Source organism: Corvus moneduloides, chromosome Z (assembly GCF_009650955.1).
Source record: "Corvus moneduloides isolate bCorMon1 chromosome Z, bCorMon1.pri, whole genome shotgun sequence".
Taxonomy (NCBI): domain Eukaryota; kingdom Metazoa; phylum Chordata; class Aves; order Passeriformes; family Corvidae; genus Corvus; species Corvus moneduloides.
The window spans coordinates 29,308,251-29,328,519 of NC_045511.1; the positions used below are offsets into that span (position 1 = coordinate 29,308,251).

Genomic DNA, 20,269 nt, shown 5'->3' on the forward strand with positions numbered 1-20,269 from the left:
CTTACTGATTTAAACCACAGTCTAAGGAGAAAAATGTATCCTTGGGCAGTAGAAGTACAGATTTACCACATTACTTTTTTATTTTCTATTAGCACATTTTATTACTTTTTGTACTTTTTTTCTTCACTTTCATTGTAAAGCTCAGATCATGTATTCCTATCTTTATAGAGTCATATAATCATTAAGGTTGGAAAAGACCTCTGAGATCAGCAAGTTCAACCATCAACCTAGCATCACCACTATGATGACCATTAAATAATGTCAGCGTTAAACCATCCTTTTCATTTTCCTTTTTTTTTAGGCTTCTGTTTTGCTCATTTCATTCTGTCTTTCCAATTTGTCTCATGAATTCTTCTGCATTTATTTTGAGGTTTCTGGAAAACAACAATAACAACAATAACAACAATAGAGTAAATGCCCCAGAAAATCAGAAAAAAACCCAGATTTTCTGATAACAATTTGATGTCACTATGCCTTACTCTATTTCCCATACTGTGGCAAATACATTTGTGCAACAAGCTTTTTCCAAGAAATTATGCACTGGAATAAATTTTAGTTTGTATTGTTTCATGCAACGTCATGATTCTGCTGTAATATTGTGTAGATTTTTGATCATACTGATTCCAAATAAACTACTCACTGCCTGACAAATTTTCAGCAAATTTACCTGGCAATCATTTGACTGACTTCTTTCATCCTGGGAAATACTTCTTGTTACTGCAGAGCAACTTTTCTGGCTAGGCTGAAGAAGTGTATTTGATATCACATTTAAATATTTTGTCTATCTCTCCAATTAGCTGTCAGCTGCGTTGCAACATCATAATAAAATGTAAAACAGAATGAGTAGTTGCTATTTGGTTGATTAATTAGTATTTCCTGATAAAAGGTTGTAAAATGTAAGAAATTACTATTATTCATAAATGTGTGTAATGTTACTTTGTGCATGAGGAGAAAAGCAATTCCTAAAGAAAACTATTTAAGGAAAGCTTTTTTTAAGGTAAACTGTTCCATAAAAGGAAATTGACTCAAATATTTTGTATTTGGTCAGCTCATCACCTGAGGAGGCTTCTCCCACTGCTCAGGGAGAGGAGTCGTTCCCTTACTGCACCATGGGGTCCCTACCACAGGAGACAGTTCTCCATGAACTTCTCCAACGTGGCTTCATCTCACGAACAACAGTTCCCTGCGACCTGCTGAAATGTGAGTCCATCCCATGGGCACCAGTCCCCCTCAAACTGCTGCAGCGTGGGTCACTCTTCTAGGGGGTGCAGTCTGTCAAGGACAGGCTGCTCCAGCCTGGGAGCAGGGCCTGTCTCTCCACAGATCTTCCACGGGGTCACAGCATCCTGCAGGCATCCACCTGCTCTGGTGTGAGCACCTCCCCCAGTGGCTGCAAGTGGATCTCTGCATCCCCATGGATCCCCATGGGCTGCAGGGCCAGAGCTGCCTCAGCATGGTCTGCACCACAGCCTGCAGAAGAATCTCAGCTCCAGTGCCCAAAGCACCTCCTACATCTTCTTCTCCACTGACCTTGGTGTCTGCAGAGTTTTCTCCTCACATGTTCTCACTCCACTCTTCTCTAGTCACAATTACAACTTTACAATCCCTTTTAGTTTCGAATTCTTCTTAAATCTGTTATCACAGAGGCATTACCATAATTTCTAATTGGCCCAGCCTTGGCCAGCAGCACGTCGATTTTTGGAGCCACCCGGGATTGGCACATGGAAGAAGCTTCCAGCAGCTTCTCACAGAAGCCACCTCTGTAGCCCCCCTACTACCAAAACCAGGCCATGCCAACCCAATAAATTTACTTAAAACATTCACCTCGTAATTACCAGCTGATACTCTGATCACTTTTGTGTCCAAATCTGGAATGGCTTTTCCAGGCAGAAAATATGTCAGTGCATTGATGGAGCTTGAGATCTGTGAAGGGAGAATATAATCATAATTGAATGGTAAAACTACTGGAAGCAAAATGTGCAATTAATACAAGCTACCTCCATATTAATGCATAAAGCTCAAGAAAATGTGGAGGATCTGGAAGTCCTACATGACACAGCTCTATGGTTGTTACTACCAAGATTTGTTAGCAAGGCTTCAGTGATTAAGGGTTGAAAATATTGGTGGAGACCTATTTACAAATTGGTAAAAGAGGATCAGTAGTGGTATAATGCTGATTTTATCCAGTTTATTGACAAGTTAGAGGTTATTGAGTGTAGTAAATGATAAAGTGCTGGATAAAAAATCTTTCTAAAAAACTCCCAACAAATTCAGATTTAAGACCCAGCACATTAAAGGTTCTAGAGTACAAGTATTATAAGGAACAGCTGAGAGAGCTGGAGTTGTTTAGCCTGGAGAAAAAGAGGCTCATGGGACAGTTTCTCTCTCTCTGTACAACTACATGAAAGGAGGTGGTAGGGAGAGGGGGGTCAGTCTGTTCTCCCAAGTAACAAGTGACAGGATGAGAGGAACTGGCCTCAAGTTTCACCTGGGGATGTTTAGGTTGGATATAAGGAAAAATCTCTCTACTGAAAGGGTGGTCAGGTGTTTGAACAGGCCAGAACAGAGAAAGTGGTTGAGTCACCATCCCTGGAGATATTTAAAAGACATGTAGACATGCCGCCACCTCTAATAGAGCTCTGGATAGTTCTCAGAAGTTCTGCTTCCTCTGTCACCAATGTAATGCAAAAGAAGTGACTAATGCTGTGTGACAGCTCATTCTGGTAAGGCTGTCATAAATTCAATCACCAAATTAGTGTGTAGGCAAATGATTAATGATCTGCTAATGTCTTCTGTGAAACGTGAGCACATACATACATTAATGAATGTACTTAACACTATGCAAATGCAATGTTCCAAAGAAGAAATTATTATTGTAGGGAGACAATTCTACACAAGTGTAAATAAATAGTAATGCTACAATGCTTTGTAACTGAAAAGAGGAAAAAAAGTTCAAATTCCTCATGCTGAAAAAGTGTCTACTTCCATCAAATGCACCTTATTAAACTAACAAATGTTTGAAGCATATGTGCAGTTCAAAATCTAATTGAGAATATATTTCAGGATAGGCTTAACTTTCTACTCTCATGTACGTTAAGGTACTTTACCTTTTTCACCAATTTTATGTTTAATTTGATGATTCTTTTGGACCAATTTTTTTTGGCGTCAGCTTCCCAGGAAAAAAAAGAGTTTTTGTGATACGGGATAGGAGACATAACATTACTTAAAAAACTTCTAGGCTATAGAGGGAGTCAATCATGCAAGCTGTACTGCCCCCTGGAAATGTGACTCAGAGGTGATGGGAACCATGCAACAGCTAAATTACAGGTTCTGCCTGGACCAGTTTCTTCAGAAATGGGATGGAAAAAAAGGTTTTGGGAAAATTTACTGTTCTTTATTTTACATTTTCGTAAGAAATACTAGCAAGAAAAAATTAACTCAATGTCTTTACACAAACACACCTGCAAAAAGATACAATACATTGTATTAAGTATATACAATATATTGTGTCATACATATATTGTATGATACAATATAATGTATTAGATACAATATATGTAATATATTTTAGTAGGCAGTAAATATGCATCTGCTTTTCTAGAAATTGTACTTAGCTTCACAGAGGGATCGTTACTAATTACAGCTTGGGATGATACTCATTTCCAGTCTTGGAACAACAAGAAAAAGAACATGTGAATACTGAAAGATCGTATACAGGGAAACAGTTGCTCAAGTATTGTCTCCTAATAAGATGCTCTGGAAGATATTTTCCATTCAAGTAAGTGTGGGTTTTTGTTAGAAGATATCAGTAGTGCGTACAAAACACCATCTAAAAGTAGGTGAAATCAGGCTTGAAGTGCTCTTGGCCTCACTGGGTTCAGGTTGGGTGAGAGGAAAAGCACCAGTGAACTCAATCAGCTGTGTCCCGAGGATGGGGTCCTGCAACCTGAGTCCTCCTTCTCAGAACCTTCGATAATAACCATCTCCTCTCCTAGCAAAACCAACCTGTTGAGTTATGCACTCTTTTGTAGGCATTTTGCCCTGCTCAGCCCCAGCTCAGCAACCGTTTAGGTAGGATCAGATTTACTGTAAATACTTAGTCAAAAAAATAAACTTCGCCCACTTTAAACAGTCCATGCTATGTCACATAGCTCATAAGGAGATACATACTTTATAAATTGCAAATGATGTCAGGAAGAATCGAAGAAAGAAAAAATCTTTATATAAATATGGAAGAGCAAACTCAATGTCTGTAGGGGTCTCTGTTCACAGCAGGGGAGAGAGTACCACTGACCCACAATAAAACCTTAATGTAACTTCACTTATATTAACATAACCAACATGTTCAGAATTATCTGTGGTGAAAGACTGATATACTAATGTACCATTATCCCAGACTAACCATAAAGCCTTAATATTGATACAGAAATCGGCCAGATAAAAACTCTCTAACACGGTTTTGAGTATTAGAAAGCAGCATTCTTTATTGCAGTGCGCTGGTCACTGGGAGAATCCTCCCTCTAATTGAGTGCCCTGAGCATTGGGTAAATGCTCAAAACTTGAGGTTTTGTCATACACTGATGACACATTCATTGGCTATCCCTGCTTACTTAATGTATGTGTATTACTTTATTTTACATAGTCACACTCCTTATTGGTAGTCCTTATGTGTTTCTTTGGGGTTTGTCTTCAATGTCCTGTGTCCTTTTTAGGTGGCTGTTCCTCAACCCCCATTTTGAGTAAGTGCAATATTGTTGCTTTGCATAACTTCTGCTTTGTCAGCCTTGCAAGCTGAGCTGGCATCCTGCTTGCATTTTGCATGTCTTCTGTTTGCTTAAGTTACATCCTTTATTTATCCAAAGCTGTGCTATTTTGTTTTACTGTCCTTATCAGAGTAAATTTTTTTTCTGTTCTACTGTCATCAATATATTTTTAAGACCACAATTAAATGGCTGATATTGTCATGAAGAGATTTATTCTCTTGCTCATTTAACATGATTTGTAGAACTTAGGACAAAAAGTGCAAAAATGGCATGGTTAGGATGCATAGGGGAACGATGAAAGCAGAGATCACCTCTGACCTCTGAGGCGTTTCAGGGAATGGTTTTCCCTGGGGAAGAACTGCAGGATGAAGACATGGTAATAGCAAGATGCTGTGATTTGTCACTTTTGGATCAGCTCAGCAAGTGACTCAGTAATGATGAATCTGTTCAGATAATGGAGTGAATGAAGGCCAGAGAGCCATAGGTCATGCTGTCTAAGCAGGTAAATGGAAAACCCAAGGATGACAAGGGTGGGGTCAGCTGAAGAGGGCCAGCACTGTTGCCACCAGGTCGTGAGAATCAGCTGCCATGGTGGCTGTGCTCTTTTACAGATTACCATGACCATATGCAACATCCTGAGGCCTTAAGCCATCAACAGGGACACTCAGGAACAAAAGCAGGATCTTGGAGACCTTTTAGTGTCAGAAAAATCCAGGCATTTGGCTGCAGCAATCATAACCATAGTGGGGTACTGCTAACTCCTCCATGACTGCCTGCTGCTATGGCTGTTGTAGGTATTCACTGCCATCATCAAAGTTATCTCTGAGTTATCTTAGGATTGAACAGTGCTACACCATAACAGTAAAAACTGTTGTCATGCTTGCGTTATATTTATATATTACAGTTGCATAAACTATCACACTGCACATGCTACTAAACATCATTATATAGACCTGATATAGTTACAACCCTTTTTTCTTTTCTGGGCAATACCTCTGCATGCTCATGCCACCCGACCACCAGAGCCTATCTTGCTACCTCTACAACATAATTCAGTTCCAGGATGAGCTCTGTAAAGTTTGTGCCTGTGCCTCCTCTACCCACCCCTAGAGGCACCTGTCAATTATGCCTCTAATACAGTGTCAGCACACACAGTGACATTCAACATGCTAGAATGGGCAAACAGTTTGTAGCAAGTTGTGCCTTTCTAAAATGCCCCAGGTGCATCTAAAAAAGGAGATGTAAACCAATCAAACCTATCAAACAAAACAAAACAGAACAAAACAAAACAAACCCAAACAAAAACCCCCCAAAATTAGAAGCTAATAGAAGATATGCTGTGATTACCGGTAATGGTTCTACTGTTCTGTTTTATGGCATGTTAAATGTAGCATCTAATTTTAAGTGACTATAGAAAGCCTGTTTTGATGGAGGAGTTGCAAATACCAGCATGAATGCAATATTCAAATGCTTCTTCTCTGGACTAGTGTGTTATTTTCTCTAATCTATAAAGAAAGACTCTTGATGCACAAAGATATTGCAATAACACGGAAAATTTTCTCCTTGCCAGGTAGAAGCTTCAACAGTCCCAGCAGTTTGACTAAATGACTTTTAGCCCAGCTATTTTCTGGCATAGCAATTTGGGCGCTAAAACATTGGCCTTGTAGCACAGCTCACTGAGTAGCAAACTGAGACTTTTTAATGCAAATGTACAGTTCTTAGTCTAGGAACAAAGTGGTCTTTGATGGGTTTCCTCTTGTCTGAGAGACACTAAACCCCAAGGACATGTGGATGAAATTTCTATTCTAGTACTGACACAGATCAGAGGGAAGGGATGAGGAAAGCTAACCACAGAATGTTTTATGGGGTAAGGCCAATGTTTGAGTTGTTCCACAACCAAATCTCTGACCCTGGGCATAGAATTTTGGTTTCATCATGCTAATGGAGTAGAAAAGTTCTGAAAGTATGAGAAACCCCACACTGTCTGCCTTTCATAAACAAGAGACAAGTTAAAGTTTGGGGATGCTCTCTCCTCTTTGATGATGAAAAGAGGGGAACAAAATTTCCTGACAGTTTTGAGTGCTTGTGACAAGTTCATCTCGTGACAAACATATAAAACCCTTGACCTAGCAAGTGTTCATCTGCAGTTCTCCTGGATATATAAGATGTCCTATTAACAGTTAAGTAGTATCTCCATTTTTGTCAAAGAACACTGAATTGTTGATACTGAGTTTCTCTCTTCAGTGTTCCAACTATTAGACAGTCTACTCGTCACAAAACATGCATCACATAAAATGCAATATATGACTTCACATTTGGCAAGTGTTTTGTTCAATTTATGTCTGAATTTTTGTGATCTTTAGTTTTGCAGCCATTGAACACAATTGTATATTGTAACTTAAAAGCATCAGTAGTTGTGATTATCACCTGGATTAGATTTAGTTAGTGGAATAAACTGAAATTCTCTGTCCTGCTAACCCTGGAGATACCTGTGTTTCTGTTTCAGAGAAAGCATTTGGGCTGTTTTGGAGCAAATTAATAGCATGATGACTACAGGTAGAGTGGGTAACAGCAGCAGAGCCCAAAATATACACCTTAGCTTGTTTGGGAAGTTTGCCCCATGGCCCTCATAAGAGTACCTGATGGCCACATGTAAGTATACATCAATGTATGCTTTTGTATCAATGCATACAGACCAAAACAATCATCTATAACCGGGGAATTATCTTTGTGTGCATGGGTTCAAAAATCACGTCCCAATCAGTTGATTTGCAATATCATACATGTCACATCTACAGGTATTTTTTCGTGTAAACCACCCATTCCCTAGTAATCTATGTCTCAGCCATGGCATAGCCTAGTGCATGAGCCAGGAATTGAAGTGTATTGCTTCCCTTTTCTTGTTCTGTAGTACTGGACCTTCTTGACATTATCTTATCAGAGAGAGACAGCTGGAAGCTGTTCATGCTACAGGTGTGCAGCTTGTGCTGTATTTTACTGTCTACTAAAAGCTCTACTGATATCCTCTGAGTTCTCCAGCCAGTGACTTACTCCTTCCAGGCGTTTTTGCCTACCAGTGTTTACTAGGTCTCTTGGGAGAAAGTCCTTCTTGAAGAAGAAAGAGAAGTATTAGATTTTCTGTTTTGAAGAACTACTACACTTCACCTTCACCACAAGCTCCTGCATGGGCTCACATTTCTTCTGCCTCTCTTTGTTTACCTGACATTCTCATCACCAGCTGTACATCAATATGTGTCTATTGAAAAACAGGTACAAGATGCAGTTTAATGAGTGTGAAGGGGGCATGGCTTTGAGGAGGGACGTTGGATGTAGTACTGACCTTTACAATCTGTGAGAATTTGATCAATAATTATGGTTAAATCAAAAAAAGTTGTATTTATTTTCCCATGGCTTTTTGTCTGAGATTAAAAAGCTGAATTCTCCACCTGGAGGGTAGAGGGGAGAGCAGGAGGCAGAGGCAATTACCACTTTCTGAACCAAAGGAGTGGTGATCATCATGGAGATCAGACTTCTAAGCCAGTCCCTCCTGTGTTTCTGGTGCCAATAAATCTAACAACATTCTATCTTCCAAAGCCACAAGTGACTGTGATATGAGCACAGCTCCTACATACAGCAGAAATGGGAGGCACTAATGGGCTGAAAATTTCCACTTTCCAAGCATGTGTTTGTAAGCCAACCTAATGTGTCTGACTGCAAAAACTTTCTGTACATTTGTACATTTCACTAGGTGCCTCCAAGAGTGTGATTTCAACAGTGTGATGATTGCAGAGAAAGTGAAGCTGGTGACAGGAATTAAATGTGAGACAAAGACATGTAGCTCTTTAAGAGGGAACACTTGGCAGAACTGTGCAAAGGGAAAGGCTGAAAGATGAGAAGAATTAAGTCTGTAAGAGAACGGTTCCTCCTCTTCCAGAAGCCCTTGGATACCATTCTACGTGGCTATTTATTTTTCCTGACAGCTAACTGAAGACCCCACAGATGGACACTGCACTGTTCATAGCCCTGAAGCAGACCTCAAGCCCCCTGGAGATCCTCACCCTGTTGCTGTAAAACTGCAGCTGTGGAGCAGTTGCCTTGTGAGGAGCACAGCTAATAAAGGCCAGTTCTATGTGGTGCAATGTGCTACATTCCTTTTGCCCCCTCCTGTCACATCACATCTTCTTCCAGGAGGGGAAACCCCAGCTTGGGCAGAGGACAGTGCATGGCCAGGAGGTCTCTTGAGCATTACATTCACAACTGCAAGTGAGGGCTGGTGCCTGTGATCCCCTCCTTGCAGCCTCACTGTCAGCCTCCTTCCTCTGCCTGTGTGAAACACATCTCTGAACTTTGCTTCATTGACTCAGATTTGGCAAAGGATTATTAAGGAATGGGAAAAGAGAGGAGCGAACATCGTTGTTAGAGTTGAAACAGTACAGTTTCAGCTCAGTTTTCTGCCAGAAACCAGGCTATGTATGCAGAAGCAGTGCCTGCATAGCTAAAATTAATGAGGCTGTGGAAGGAGAGGTCAGAGAGCTGCAGTGCCCCTGTGGGGCTATCCATTGCTGTGCAGGCATGGCTTCCTGTGGACAGGACAGAATGTAATTCTCCATCTCCACTACCATTTTGACCATGTATTTTGTTAAATGGTTTTGCTTCCAGTTACATTCAGGTTAATTTTTCCCTGGTTAAAATATCACTGAGCACCTTACACCTGTCGCCACTGGATTCTTGTATTGGGTCCCTTCATACATCCTCAAATGAGTAAAAAAATTACTATGTCTGATTAGAACCACTTGAGCTGATAGAGGTCTGTAAATTTTTTTTTAAAGGTTATATGAGATATTCCTGTCTAACCCTCAAAGTTACACAAAGACAAAGCTACCTGAGAGGGACAAGGCAACCACAGACTATTCTAGGCCAATTTCATTCTCAAAAAGAAAGTCTTGTCTGGTCTCTCTCACATGTCTTTAGGAGGTTTTGAGCCATCCCTTTGTTTAGGCAGACTTTCCCTACTTTCCTTTATTTCTCACCAAATATAGGTGACTTCTTGTCACTGTCAAGGTTCTTCACATTCCAGTCTCTACTTTTCTCTTACTGATATGGTGATTGATACTGCAGAGTAGTTCACAGTGTCAGAGTTTCCTCCATTTCATTTTCAGGTGAACATCTTGTGACTTTCTCTCTCATTGCCCCTTACGCTCAGAGGAGATCAACAAATCACATTAGTGGGATTTACTCTCAGCTGGCTCACACTAGTACCATAACAGATTTCTCTGTGTCACTGCCTTATTGTGCTTTATCAGCTCTTAAAAAAGCTGTTATTTCATTCCATGTTTGCACAGGGGACAGCATAACTCTTAGACTTCCTAGCAATACAAATATAGCTCAAAACAGAAGGAAATTACATGTCCTGAACCCACTGGTGCCCATAAAAACTGGTGGTCTCATATTTACTGTGGGAAGAAGAAAACTGCCCATGTTCACTTCTGGGTATGAATTATTATCTTATGAATTCAGGTCCGCACTGATACAACACATTACTCAAATCACTCTGGGTTCCGACAATTAACCTTCAAATCCTAAGGCACTTTACACAGGCTTAAAGCTGAGTGTCTTTTTAAAAAGTTTCAGGAATGTGTCTGTGATCTTTAAAATTGTCATTGTACTTCAGTCTTCATGAAACTGTGCACATAGAAGGAAAACGCTCTCACTCCCTAGATTTAATTCCAACAATAGATGATGTCTTTTAAAATAACTGCAAAGATTAAAGGAGACCTTAGGACCAGTGCAAATTGAGCCAAGAGAATATGTGAAAAGGAAGCAAGTTACTTTTGTCAACAAGAGAAAAGAAAAGCTTTTTTTCATCTGGTTGAGTTTTTACATAGATTTATTTTAATAAAAGACTTTATATGCATGTGGTCTCTTCATTGTGGAATAAAAAGGCATGAGGACTCCTTGTGATGTAAATTGGGAGGGAGCTGTGAATAAAAAGACTGAATCTACGTTATGCAAGTAATTTGATTTCTCTAGGTGTCAGCTTCTCCCATCAGAAAAAGTCAACATTTCCAAGGCACTATGTTCAAGAAAGAATGAGCTGCTGCAGGAGCACCAGGTAGTATTACTATTAAGAAGTTCCTGATAAATCAGAACCTCTAAGAGGCATTAAAAAAATGGTGAATGTACCATCACATTCATAACAAGGCTATGACTTCATGTATAGCCCTGTGGGAGGAAAGAAAGGCTACCAGATAACTGGCAAAGTGGGAAGGAAAAACAAAGCATGTGTACTTTTTTCGTGTGCTGCCATTGAAACACTCAGCAACAAACTCCAAACAATCTTTTGGACATTCAAAAACATTATGTCAGCTTTTCCATCTCCCACCACAGGGTGCCTCTCACTCCTGTGTGGCGTCTATCCTCTTCCATAGTGCATCAGAAATATATAATCACCATTGTTATCATCTTCTGTCAACTACGGTATTATATCAGTTCAATCAGATGCAGTGAGGTCAGCATAAAGCATTCAAATGATGAGAGAAGCAGTTTGCTATGCATGAAGGGGTTGGTTATAATATCACTTTTAAATTTATAGGTTCAGTTCATCTTAAGCTAAATATCAAGTTATTTAACAACTGTTATGAGTCAGCCAGAGAGAGGATTAGAAAAAAATGTTGCAACAAATGCTTTAATCTTGAGCTACAATAGAAGAACAAGTCTAGTCAGGTCATGACTAATAAAGGTTGTGCTCCAGTAGTACTTAGGATTTTATCACTGCTCATACAAAACAGGAGATGGTTTGATATCGTTATTCCTGCCACCTTCATACCAACCCCAGAAATTTCAGAGATAGTTGGGATATAATTTTTTTCAGGGCATAGGACCATGCTTAAACACTTTCAGATAAGAAAATTTTACAAATAGGTACTAAAGCGGTTTATCCTATGCAGAGGCCATGTAATTTATCATTCTGTCATGACTCAAAGCTCTTGGGATTTTCCATGATGGTAATATGTTTTTGTGTCTTCATATCACCTCTCTTGTAAAAGTAATGGGGACTTTGAGACATGAAGTCAGTGAGTTTTTATCTGTGTCCTTTACATCTATCTAATAAACAGAAAGCGAAGCTGTAAAGCAGTCAGAATGGCTGTTGGAAAATATACAAGTTTCATGGATTTTTAGTCTAATACAACATACTTAATCCAGCTTGACAACCCATGTTTAGCCTGCCAGGAGAACAGGCATGGAAGATATCCAGTCATTGTTACTCCATTACTCCCAACTTTCAGGTGGTCACTGATGCCACCAAGACATGTTAGAGCAGTCAGAGAAGAGCAGCCCCACTACAAAACAAAATCAGAGGTAAGAAAATGCTGATTTTAATGCTCTCCAGATGAGGATTAATAATTCTGACCTAGCAAAGTTGTGATGGGTAGGTGTTAAAAGTCTCTGAGTTATAGGGCAGTAGGTGAAAATCAGCATGGCACCAAAACTGCTGCAAGGTTGAAGATCGGTCATCCTTCAATATCTGCAGCCCATAGCAGTATTGTCTCTGAAAAACTTTTCTGAAAGCTGGAAAATCCACAGAACCCAATCTCCTCAGACAGAATTGAAGTCTCACTGCTGGGAAATGGTTAACTCACTGCTATCAGCTAGAAGTTAAATAAATACAACTGAACTGCTAGTCACATTTCGAAGAAAATCTGATCTCAAACTCTGGCTACTTAAGCAATTTCTGAAAATGATAGAATGTACAAGTAGTCAATCACAAATCAGAAAATTCAAGCACAAGTACAAGGTATTAAAACAAAGAGAAATTTTCTGGGAAAATGCAGAAACTCTAGGCTCTGTGCCGCTTGTTCTTAACTTTTCCATTTGCCAACTAGGAAACAGGATGGTAGGAACCAGCACCCAGAAAAACAGTTTGTGTTTGGGCATGCAAAAAAATTTTAGTAATAACTTTACAAAGTTATTGTCGACTTTAGTTCAAATGTGAGTCCCGTTGATGTTTTTCCCCTCCTCTCATTAATATCCCAGTGGTGTCATAAAGACATGTCACATTAGACCCATCAGATTTCTGTAATGACAATAATCCTAGAAACATGAAAAAAACCGAAAGCAAAACAGACAAACAGAAGAACGGTGGACTGACCACAGGAAGCTTATACTCTTTGAGCAAATAATCTAGGTCTGTTCTTGAGTAAACTACAAACTCTTCTTGAGTAAACTACAAACTCTTCTTGAGTAAACTAGTAATTTTAAGGAAAGTTCTTAAAATCTGTTCTAAAAATAGGATTATGGGGTTTTTTTACCAGAATGGATGATTTCCAGTTTGTAATTCTCCTTAATATTAAGAATTATGCACTGCACTCAGACTTATTTGCAGTTTGGAGGATAAATTCTGTCCTTGTAAATGAAAAGATGTTAAATATATTCAGTATTTCTTAACGAATCAAGTTATCATCTAACCTTTTGATGATGGAGCTTCTCAAAGATAAGGGAGTAGATACTTCCATTCACAGTACCATGCAATATGAAATAATATTTCATTTTTGATATGGTTGCAGAGATTACCTGCATCAGGAAGAAACAGCAAAAACATCTAAACTGAGTCTTCATTAATTTTTAAGACATTGTTTTTGCATATAAAAACAAGGAGGGAAGGGGAGGAAAACAAAATGAAAGTAGTTTTGCAAAATTGCAGAAATACAGCCTTCACGCAGAATATGTGTTTTTGTTCTTCCACGAAGAGGGATGGAAATGAGGGTGCAGTTAACTACTTTGCTGTACTTAAACTAAAGACCAGATACTCCTGAAAGATTCCAGCAAATACACAACTTCAAGCACCAAATTCTGAGTCTTTCCTACTTTTAGTCCATTTCTTTTTAAGACAGTACAGAAAAACACATTATTAACATTTTGAATGAGAAGATAGTTTTAAAAAGTAATAAAAAGAAGGTACATCCTTAATTCTCATGGAAATTTCCATTATTTCTTCAAGAAAAGCACAACACCAAGCAATTACGTGCCTGAAACATTGATTTGGATCACATGATTTAATTAGGAAATTACACCTTTGTAGAACTTTTCACAGAATGATAGAGGAAAAGAAAGTAGGTCTTCTATTCGTCATTCTTAATTATCTCTCTATCAGAACTGCTATTTAATGAATGCCTCTGATTAAGTTTGTTTCATTAAATTATGAGATCTGAATCATACTATAAGACCTGTATAGACTTATGAATTTTAAGAGGTAAGGAAGCTAGTCCAGTATGTGTCAGCTTGACATCTAAATTGTTCATCTTTTTCCTGATGTGCTCAAGTTGCTGGTTTGCTATTTTAATACAAACTGTACCATTGTATGGTTGCTCTCTTGTCTTTGCCTTTAGCCTGGCATTATGAAATAACATTTATTCATAGGACCCTAATTTTTAATCACTTATGTTTGCTAACAACCCTTAAGACCAAGTGATTTTCACAAAGAAGGGTTTGAAACATTCATTTTGTTTTGATCCACATAGTGTTTCGTGGGGGTTGGGTTTTTTCTTGGTTTGTTTTTTTGTTTTATTTCGTTTTGTTTTGTTTTGTTTTTTGATTGCATCTGTTTTGAATGAAGTTGCAAGTTATAGAAAAACAGAAGAATAAATTAAAATAGTTACAAAGTATGAACTTTTACTGTTGTGACAATCATAATGAGATAAATGTAGAGGTCTTGCCTTTCATTAGTAGAGCAGTTTTGGCAATCTAATCTTTATCTTAGGGGAATTTTAGTCACAGTCATATTTCTTTATCTTCCCCATTAAGCATTTAGACACTTTAAAAGTTCTTTAAAGATCAACCTCAGGCAATTTATGTCCAAGAAATGAGATGAGAAACATTGCTACACAGAAAATTAAGCATTTATTACATATCAGTGTAAGGCTAAGGATAAAAGTCATAAAGCCAAGGCATTCACGATAAATGCGCATCTTGAAGAGCAATTTTTAACGAGGCCCTCGATTCATTGTCATCCTGATAGTTGTTCCTCTATTCATGCTGTTTGTGTTCATGTTCCTTTGTTTCATCAATTCAGGTATTTCTACCGTAATCCAGTGTACCAATAAATAGGGGTGAAGGAAGGAGTTCTTACTAATGATGTTATTAAGAGAATTTTTCTTTCTTGAAAAGAGTTAAAATTTAGCTTCCATATTGTTCTTCTGCTGCAACAGGTATTTCTTAGAATTACTAGAGCTTACTAGAGACATTGTATTATTTGAGTTGCTACAATAACTAGGATTTATTCGAATTCCTAGAATTTCCAGCATTATCTCTAGAATATGCCCCAATGAGAGGACAAGGAACCTCTTAATTACAAAATAAAATGTCTAAAATATTCCAAGTTCATTTCAGTAAGTGCAAACTTGGAAAAAACAAAAACCTACAAACATTAGAAAAAAGCTTTCTGAATATCTCTTCATTAACTTAAAAATAATTTCCTTACCCAAGCAAAAATGTATCCCTAAACACAAGCAAACCAGATGATGCTCCATTCATAACAAGACACTGAATGGGGTTTGTTTATAAGGTGAATTCATTTTCAATGTCATCAATGTCAGGTACTACCAGAACATATCCCAGATTTCCTGTATGGGCAAATAGATTTGTGTTGTTCTTCTAAATGCCTTTGAATCATTCATGCATATTTAATAGGACTAGCTCTAAGGATAGATAAAAAAGTTACAGTGACAAGGACATTTCTTCACTGCAAGTTACCAGATAAAACTCTTTTCCTGTTGAAATTACTAGCTTAATCCAGCTAATATTTATAGAGAAGATTTAATGGCTGGTAAAGTGAAGTGTCTTCTATTCCACCTTGAAAATAGGCTGGTTCTGGCTAAATTATACTCAAAAAGGTTTCCTGACATTTTTTTATGTAATATAATCCATTTAGATTTTCTATTTATGATTTGTAGTGGTTATGTGCTTTTGCTCCTCATTTTAAAAAGAAAAAAATAGAAATTCATGTCTAGTTGTAGACAGAATTAACAATAAAATCAATAAGAAACAATTCAAGTTTAATGTCTATTCTGCTAAAGATTAATCCATAAGGAGATTACAATTTTATAACAAAACAGATGAAACAAAAAATTTCTTCGGAATTATATTGCCCCACACAAATGGTTTGCCAGACTTCACTGTATCCCCAGGTACATAAACTCCATAGTTTGCAGCAGTGACCTGCTACACCAAAAACTCTTCATGGGTTTTACCACTCCCTTAAGTATCAACAAAAGGGGAATTAGCTGCAGTGCTGCAGCACCTCGACACCTCAGTATCAATCAAAAATCCCAGTTCCAGGCACAGCCCCAGTACGTTGGAGAGAGGCCGTGTCAGCCTTTGCAGATCAGGCCCACAAAATCCACTGCAAGTGGAAGCAGCAAAAAAAGCAATTCAGCTATCCTGGTTTCCATATAAGAAACCGACAATCCAGGCAAATAAGGAAAATTATATGAGGGGTCCTTGGTAGAGAGGGGATCTGAACTGGGATTGTGGAAATTTGGTTAGTGTTGGGGTACAACTGTGCAGACCTCTTTTTTACTTCTAAATAGAATCAACTGCCTTGTTATGATAGTGTACAACTCTCACTTGTAGTAGACTGTAGGGTTCACAATACAACATAAGGCAAAGTTTTCCTTCTGTTAAGTAGAAATTTAAACCTTCTGGGTAATGCCTCCCAAACTACTAAGCACAGGCAGGGAAATTTACCCCAGTTTTCACCATGGATTTATTATTGTAGCTCCACAACATGGAGCTGAATGACCTAAAAGCATGTTAATGCTGCTGCAGGACACATTAAAGTCATACAACAGCATTTTCCCTGAGTGGGTGTATTCAGCTCATTTAATAAAGATTATGAGTGACTGCACCCTTTTTTTGGCTATGACACAACTCAGGGATAGAGAAATTTAATAGCATATTAGTCATCTGCCCAGAGGTAAAGTATTTCATAATGAACTGAAAAGCCAGAAAATTGTGTCTCTGTGTGTGTTTTAATATTACTTTGTTCATACTAATGAAATTTATGCAAAGCACCACAAAAACTGGTGAGCGTACATCCATAACATGACTGAAAGACATTGCAGATTGTGTTAGGGTGAGGTGTTAAATTATTTATTACATGTCAAGTTTGCCTTTTTTCTTTTAACTGCTTTCCTGGTATTTTGAAATTATTTCTGCTGTTTAGTATGAAGTTATTAGCATAAAGATCATGCAGAAAGTCACATTTTTATTTCTGCTGCACAGAATGAAGAGGGCAAAGGAAGGAATATCCCCAAACATCTGTGGGCAGAAAACTTAGTGCTTTTTTCATCTTTTAAAAAATATTGGTCAAGCTAGATGAGCGTGCATGTGGGGGGAAGCAGGGAAGAACATGGTAATTCAGAGGACTGGCAGCAGAATAAAGAATATGTGGAAAAAGAGTTTTGCTTGCAGGCGTAAGGATGAGTGCTGGCACAGCTGAGCTGCTTGCTCACCTTTGGAGCCCGCAGCCACATTGACCCATGTACCTTATGGGTATTGCGCTTGCCTGTGGGTGATGTGGGGACCATGGACCACCAAGGTGACATTGCTGGTGAGCACTAGAAAGCTGGGTTACCCACCTTCTTGGACTTAGCATAGCTGTCTACACTTCTGTGCTGTCAACCTGGTGCCAAGGAGTAATGGGAACATGCCTTTTACATCCATTTGGGACTGGAAATCAGCTGAGGGTCCAAAAAGCCAAGAGTGGCCAGGAGATCTACAATCCTGGCTCCTTCACATGAGAGGAAGTTCTCCCATTCTACCTAAGCATATGTGATACCGGTGCTCCTCAAAATCCTTCAAAGAATAGATCTTGGTAGCCCCATGTGCCTGGTGAGCCCCTAATTCTTCCTATGGAAACAGCTGCTCATTTTGGGTTTTTGCTGGGGGCTTGAGGAATGAGACATGGCTCCCTTTCATCTGGAATGCCTTCCCCACTAGAGGATTACTCACAGTGTCTGGGTGTCCGCCAGGAGCCGGATGGCAGGGTGCTGCCTCACAGGTCTAGTGCTCCTCCTGCAAGTACAGATCTGTGAAAGCTGGCACATTCCCTGCCCTTATGAACAGCAATCTCCAATCTGGGCTGCCAAGCATGCTGGAGACCAGGAATGTCCACCACTTCACCTGGCCTCCAGCTGAGGCCATCTGATACACGGTCAGGGACAAGCTCACTGGATGTCTCTTGTGGCCATCTGTTGCCTGTGACCAGGGAGAGAGAAAAAGGGAGAAAAGACAAAACCCCATCATCTTACAGGCTTAGCTAGCAGTTTTTAAAAATTTGTTGTGAGTGCCTTGGGAATTAGACAATAAATTTATGTCTTTAGATTTAATTTTCTGGATTTCTATTGAATAGCTTTTAACAGGATTTTTACCAGTAGGTGTGTTGTTGCTTGAGAACCTGGTGACTACTGAGTATTTTAAAACCTACAGTGATTATCAAGTTTTCCTCCAATCATCTTCAGTGAAAACTTTAATCTTGTTGGCAGTGTGCACCCAAGAAGAGGTTAAGAAAGCCTGGAAGAGGTTAAGAAAGCCTGGAAGAGCCTCTTGTTAGTATTAGAGCACAATGCTTTGTGATGAGCAACTGTAAATTGTTTTAAGGAAAGAGCAGTAAAAGCTACAGACCCAAACAAATGGGCAAGTACTGCAGGCAGCTTGGCACATGCTTAGAGCAAAGCTGTGCTTAAATGTATTACTGGACTGAGATATGACAGTACAAACGATCTCCCTACTACCAAAATCAAGATTCCTAAATCAGCTTACATGTGTTTGATGTTTGAAGCCCAATGTTATTGTGATTTATTAAAATTTATGTGTAAAAATTATGTATAAAATATAGATAATATGAATATATTTGTTGTTGATCAATTTATTAAAATGGGTAATATACAAACAAAAATACCCTAGCTCTCAACCACCACCATAGTACAGCTCAGCTATCTATTTTTTAATTGTCCAGAATGCATGGTTTGGTAGAACCATGCTTGATAAACCCAAAAAGTTCTTTTTAGCTGATTCTAAATTTTTTTTTTAAATCAGGTCTCCACAGCCTTTTATTTTTTTTGACTTGTATTAAACATTAATGACCTTGTAAGGTTGAATGCAGAGGTTTTGTTTTCTTCAGGTTTTGAGGCTTGCAGAAAAGCTGTTTGCAAAGATGATCGTCTTGGTCCTGACAATATCTTATGCATGAAATTTTAGAGTACTTGAAATTTTTTCTTTTCCTAATGAAGGGAAAGCATATTCACTCATGAGGGAGAAGACAGAATTCTTTGGTTTGTTGAAAATCACCTTTATGAATGCACACCTGGGCAAATGAACACTATAAATTTCTCTTTCTAGAAACCAGTGCAAAAATCTGTAATAATAAAAGACATTTATTTATTTTCATGTTAGCATGATATTTATGAAATTCTAATGCACTTGGTGATGTTTTAGAACAAGTATATACAGTATATTTTACCTAACTGTATGGAAGTTTGCTTTTCTGATTTTTAATTACAGTTGTGTAGTAACAGTCCCAAAACCAGATCTGTGCAGCATCAAAGCACCATGCTACAAAGAGCTTGAGCTTATCATGTATTGACTAATATCAGAGATAAATTGATATTTGCCTGTGCTCCTCTTACTGCTTACTAATAAACATTGTTTAAAAATTATGCACTCCTACTTGCATAAACTGCTTTCATGTCATGTTATTGATTGTTTTGCAAAATCTCTCCGTTGATCTGGCTGGCAGGATACTAGTTGGAAACTCAGAGATAAAGTACAATCCTCTAAATGTTTTTCTTCAGAAATTAGAGTTATTTTTCCTTACATTGCCTAAAACAAAAGTGTGATTTCTGGCTCACACTTTGCATGTCAAAACCCAGCTTTTCTGTAATGTTCCTCCTGATTTATGGTTTTAAGAATGATTAAAAAAAAACCAGCCTTTTTTTTTTCCAAGCAGACATACAAATACATGGTTCACAAGTTTTTCAATCTCATTTTTTAAAATTTGCTTCATGTTTGTTTTTTCTGTCCCAAAATAGATCATGATAACAAGACAGCCAGTATACCCGGGTTCCTTATATAAAAATTATTTCAATGCCTAATAAAAAATGTAATAATTGAGAAAGAGGAACTTATCCATTTGTAAAGAAATCTTCAAAAGTCATGTGAGATAACAACCACACATGATAAAAATTATTTGTTAAAGAAAGCATATCTCAAGCTTCCACAGAATTTCACTGAAAAGATGAAAGCATCTGGTGATGCCAGAATGGGCAATATAAACATGATTATGTGGATAGGTCTATTCACACACACAGAGTAATGAGAAAGTATGAACAAGCTCCCCGAGAAAGGCCAAAGATTCTGTGGTGACTTTTGTATCTCACCCCACTAATAATTTATAAACAGGAGGGAAGAAAAAGACTTAAGCAAGTTATGTAACCCAGTCTAACACAGTC

The 20,269-nt window shown here is 38.4% G+C and overlaps 1 long non-coding RNA gene across 1 annotated transcript in view; it reads right to left on the minus strand.

The window, feature by feature from the left end:
• Positions 1 to 20,269, minus strand: part of LOC116438399 — a 30,941-nt gene continuing 10,672 nt past the window's right edge. Inside the window, exons 2-4 of the long non-coding RNA XR_004237717.1 lie at positions 17,772 to 18,017; positions 1,825 to 1,923; positions 1 to 374 (exon numbers count right to left, since the gene is read on the minus strand). This is a non-coding gene — a long non-coding RNA (uncharacterized LOC116438399). The remainder of the gene's footprint in view (positions 375 to 1,824; positions 1,924 to 17,771; positions 18,018 to 20,269) is intronic.